Consider the following 5,862-nt stretch of genomic DNA (forward strand, 5'->3'; position numbering starts at 1 on the left):
CAGTCGATCGACCAAGTATGTCAGTCGATCGACTGACACGCGAATCAGGCCGTGTTCATTATATTGCCGCCTACACTATAATTCCCCTACATCCTAGCACAAACTATTTAGCTACTCATACTAAGGACGATAACAACAATAAAACTAATAAAATAGACAGAAGAATTCATGCTTGAAATAATAGAACAAACAATTAACATAAACGATGAATCGGTTTTGGGAAACTAACTAGAAATTCTATCCTACAAGCAACAATAAAGCAAACTGAATTATTAGCAGAAGAATACCGATTGGAATTGGAGCAAGAGATCCAGAAACCGAATGCGAGAATAATTGTACGAAATAGTATTTAAAAACCCTAATTATTGAATGTTGGAAACAAAACTAAAGAACTAGTAAAAACTGCCTGAATAATCTATGTTCTAGGTTACGTTATATAGAAAATATACGTAACACTTATTATCAAAACCTAAACACAACGGGCTTTAGTTTCCTCGATCTTTTAATTCTCGTCTGGGATAGCGGCTTGGTTGATCGACTAAGAGTGGCGGTCGATCGACTGAGTAGCATGTCTGATAAGCTTCGAACCCGCAAGTTGGTCGATCGACTGAAGGCAGTGGTCGATCGACTGAAGTAGCTGACACTTGACTTCTATAAACTCGTGGATTTGTCTTTTGGGCCTTGGAATGCGCACCAATCTTGTTCCTTGAGTGAATACTTCACGTCAAATGCAATGCAGGATACTCGGGGACGGATTTAGCTCGATTTCCGCTGAATTCTTCACATTTATGCAATAATGTACAAAAACACGAAAGTAGACGGAAATAGGGGACATGGCAGCTTAAACTACGCGAATGAGCTCTGAAATGCGTGGAAAATAGGATGTAAAACATCATATAAAAGACACGCATCAAACTTCTCCAAACCAAACCTTTGCTTGTCCCCAAGCAAGAACTAGACTCGATCCTAAAACCTAATGGAACGAGTTCAATCTTAGAGCGAATTACAACATGTAAAGCCTAAACCAATTTAATGCAATAACTAACAATCAATTAGTAATGTGAATCATGCAAACGAGTTATAAGGTCGTTAAAAATCGCTGAACCGTCAACTGTAGGGACTTATCAAATGGGACTCTCACGGGTCGCTCATATCACATATAGGCACAGGTGAATATATAAGAGGATAGAAAGAATTCATTTTTTAGAGACTCTCACCTAACTACGACCTATAAGAACATGCTTGCAGTATAATATGAAAACAATCTCTACAACCGTACATACGCATTCCAACCAACAAAAGACCATGACACATGCCGAGGTATATATGTGGATATGTGAGGTATGGGTAAGAAGAGGCAAAACATTTATGGAAAAGTGGAGGTACAGGTGATCAAGCTAGTACCCAAACGGAACCATATGGCAACATCCAACTTCTTGCTCAAAATCAAATGAAACGGTGTTGTAGCAAGCACAAATCTCACAGTCTCCAGGTATAAAAGTAATCAACTAACTCCCCATAAGATATGAATAATACATGGGAGCAAAAATCGCCATAAGATAAAGGCTTTTGAATTATGGGAATCGATTCTTTCTTTTTCTTTCGAACCCCAGTCGATCGACCATAATGGGCAGTCGATCGACGGCTTTGAACAGTACATAACTCTTTTTTTTTTTTTTTTCGAATCATTTTTCACTTCTCTTTTTTTTTCTTTTTCAATTCTATTTCTTTCTTTCCTTTCTTTCATTTCACCTTCCCAACAAAATCTCAAATAAGAGCAATTGGCTACCAAAAACGAAGTGACAATCCCAACAACTAAACTACTAGCTTGACAAAGGACAGGCTAAATGTAGGATGTAGTAAATAGGACAAAAAGGATATTTTTGGCAATGTGGAGCTTATGGGTAAAATGAATAAAGGAAAACCTCTACCACATGTGTCAACTGACCACAAACCGAATGCAATACAGGTATTAAGAAGATTAAGTTCATATTTATGCAAATTGATATGACATGTCTCATAAGGAGTACTACTCACATTCCTAAATAAACCGGTCATAGATGTCACCAGTTATAGGCTCTAAATCTTAGAAATATGATGTAGCTTGCCAATTTTCAAAGTCAAGTCTCAAGTTCAGCAAATAAATTAACGAAAACTCGTAGGTATGCATATATGATTCTACTAATAACATGTTAATCAAGCAAGGCATAGGCAAAACAGATGCAAATGCAATGTCATCATTGAAATACTACCGTTCCGACTCGACCTATATGCTAAAATAAACGTGCATTTTATTTGAATTTTTTGAAATTTTTCAATTTTTTTTGGATTTTTGAATTTTTGGTATACATATATAAAATGAAATAAACAATGCACAACAGAATGAAGTAAATGTGAATGCAAGCAAATGATATGCGACGCAAAACCCTTCCCCAAACCAAATCGCACAATGTCCCCATTGTGCAAAATCATGTAATGAAGAAAAGAGAAACGGGAATTTGTGAGAAATTTAAACAAATAAAACATGAAGTAAAGACTTAGAAACTCACAAGACTTTAAGCGCAGCAAAGGAAACCTCCCCAAACCAGCGTGAGTTAGGAGGTTTCAGTAGCCAACAGTGCTACTAATAAGTACCTGAAAAGACAAACAAAGTACCACGCATAAATCGAGAAAGCAATGATGAAGCGGTATTATGTGCAAAATTGAGAAAAATAGAAGAAATAAATAGTGACGGAAGATAAAGAGGAGTAGAAAACTCCCTTAATTCCGCAAATCGACCAAACATAGCAGGAGAGAGGTCGTAAACAGGTACAGCAGTGCAGGTCGGTCGATCGACCACATCACTCAGTCGATCGACCGAGGAGAAAGGAACAGTAGCTCCTGGAAACTGCAAACCAGTCGATCGACTATATAGCCCAGTCGATCGACTGAAAATACTGTTGTACTTCAGATTTCTTCGTAATTGCTCAATTAGTTGAGCTAATGAGGTATAAAAACTTGCAAATGCACAATAATACGCGCCCAAAATTTGTGCAAAACCCAGAGTAAAGTCTAAAGCGTATAAAATCCTAAGCAAGCAAAATAAAATGTGAAGTTTCGCGCACACAAAAGCAATAAAAAGTGTCTAACAAAAGCAAATAAAATGTTGGGAAAACATGTGATCAACTAGTAGTTGATCAAGAACGGCCACGGAATGACCCACTTCGTCGGCTTCTGGCTACTAGAGGTAGCCTCTACGGTGCTTATCTTATCAGCTGCACCCTTCTTAGCTTCCACGTCCGTATGGCTCAACGAATCAACACTTTCATCATCTCCCCAGTCAATGACCTCTTCTTGCTCATCAAAGTCCAAGTCGGACTCCCTTGCCTTGACCGGTTCGTCATCAACTTCCTCATCAGTGCCGTAGCTGAGGCAACCAAGACCGCCTCGTGAGATGATTGGCTTCTTTGCTGCTGGAGTAACTTGCAATTCGTCCTTCCCCAAACCAGCTCCTGCAATATCAAAAATAGACAAATCTTCCCCCAATTTGCTCCCAATCTGGGGCGGAGGGGTTACAATAGGAATGGGACTAGAGATAGGCATATCAGGAAGTATAAAATAAGATTTCTTTTCAGAAACCGTATTGCAAATCACAGGCCACATGGGGTCCTTCTTCTTAGCAGGTTGGGCAAAGACAATAGAATGCTTCCCTACTTTAAAAGTCAAGGTACCCGAACCAACATCTATGACTGCACCAGCAGTGTGCAGAAATGGCCAACCTAAAATAATGCGAATATGGGCATCCTCAGGCATGTCAAGTACGACGAAGTCAACAGGGAAGAAGAACTTCCCTATTTGCACGGGGATGTCCTCTAAGACTCCTATTGGCTGGACCGCAGATCGGTCGACCATCCAGACTTGTCATGTCTCATCACTGCGAACCTAGTCAATTTGAGCTTCCTAGCAAGACTCAGGGGCATTACACTTATACTAGCTCCTAAGTCACATAATGCCTTCTCAATAGAGAAGGTACCTATATTGCAAGGAACAGAAAAACTACCCGGGTCTTCTAGCTTGTGAGGTGCAGTGTGAGACAAATAAGAGCATGACTCTTTGGTTAATGCGACAGTATGCACATTTTCAAGTGACTTTTTCTTACACAAGAGTTGTTTCATGAATTTAGTATAGGAAGGCACTTGATTAACTAACTCAAGGAAAGGCACTTGTACATTCAAGCTACGAATAACTTTTTCAAATTTATTGAAAGATACATGTTCCCTTGTCGGCACTAGTCTTTCCGGATATGGGGCTGTAAGAAGTAGCTTAGCCCTCTCCTCTAAATCGCGCATGCCGGTATCCGTGGACTTAGGCTGGAAGTCCACTACTTTCTCCTTGTTGAAGCTTGAACCCTCTTTAGACCGTCTCAAATGTGAACCATTGATCGACATCGGGTCGTACTTGAGCCGGACTCGACCCATCAGCACTCGGGTCTTTCCCAATATTTTCGGACTCTCGTGCCCCGAAACAAATGATCCCTCAAGTTGTCGAGCATCGGAGGACGAAAAATCTCACTATCAGCAGCGATCTTAGTCGATCGACCAGTGATGTCAGTTGATCGACTGAGTTGAACAGGACCAGAAGCTCCTGTAACCCTCACTTCAGTCGATCGACCAAGGTAATGTCGATCGATCGACCGATATACCCAGTAGACGCCTTTTTCTTTCCTTTGCTCGTTCCAGCTTTGTTTTGACTCGGTTTTGCCTCATCTTTTGCAGTGGCATCCTCGACCATAGCAGGCCTCTCCAAGGTAGACCCACTCCTCAAAGTTATGGCATTTAGGGTCTCTTTCTCGTCGGTTGAGTCGGTAAGTGTCCCGGAGCTCGAGTGGTACTCTTGCTAGCCAATTGAGCAATTTGGCTCTCTAGCATCTTCATCCCGGCCTCTCTAGCTTGGGACTCCTTCAGCAATAAGTTCTTCAACTCGGTGAACTCGGAATTTTGGGATTGTTGCTGCTGCTGAGGAATATACGGAGGCTTTTGATATGGCTTCTTATGTGGAGGCACATAGGCTTGCTGCTGCTGCTGTTGTGGAGGTTGAGTCGGATTCAGGACATTCTGGCTACTCCACCTCAAGTTGGGGTGGACATTCGGCTCATAGTACGTGTTTGTCTGCCTATAATGTTGAAAGGCAGTGCAAGACTCGAAGGGGACAGAACAATTCTCTGAGACATGCCCCTTAGCTCCACATCTTCTACAGACGAAAGGACCGTCTAAAACAGCGTTAACATGGTACATCCCTCCTTTAGAAACTCCTCCCAACTCATATTTGTCAAACCTTGCAGTGAGAGCTTCTAGTGCAGCAACAGAGGAAGATTCAGCAGCTCTCCTCTGGTTTCCTCTCGAATTCCCATATTCAGCCTTATGAGTGGCCAAATCATCAATGATCTTCCACCCCTTAGTCTCTCCTATGTTCTCAAAAATCGGCCATTGGCTCATGATCCAAAATAGCCCTCGATCGTCATACAACCCGTTATAGAACGATTACAAATACTCCATTTTTCGAACCCATGGTGCGGTATGGTTCGCACCAGTTTCTTGAAACGGACCCATGCTTCATGAAAGTTCTCATCAGGCCCCTGTTTAAAGCTCGTGATCTGAGCTCTAATGGCGTTAGTCTTCGAGGCAGAGAAGTACTTTTTGTAGAATGCCAAGGCCAAAGAATTCCGTGGGTGATCCCATGAGCGGCTCGATCCGGATCTCTATACCACTCCCTTGCAAAGATCACGAAGGAGAAAATGAACATGGTCTCCTTTATCCGGTCTTGGGTCACACGGTCGGGGGGTATAGAGTAGTAATAGTCAATAAAAATCTCCATATGCTTGGT

At 41.6% G+C, this 5,862-nt stretch overlaps 1 non-coding gene across 1 annotated transcript; it reads left to right on the plus strand.

The window, feature by feature from the left end:
* The first annotated feature begins 5,540 nt into the window (after positions 1-5,540).
* LOC141658298 (small nucleolar RNA R71) lies at positions 5,541-5,647 on the plus strand. The gene has a single exon (XR_012549191.1). It is a non-coding gene; the product is annotated as a small nucleolar RNA R71 (small nucleolar RNA).
* Positions 5,648-5,862: the final 215 nt, after the last annotated feature.

This window comes from Silene latifolia, chromosome 5 (assembly GCF_048544455.1).
Source record: "Silene latifolia isolate original U9 population chromosome 5, ASM4854445v1, whole genome shotgun sequence".
NCBI classification, from domain to species: Eukaryota; Viridiplantae; Streptophyta; class Magnoliopsida; order Caryophyllales; family Caryophyllaceae; genus Silene; species Silene latifolia.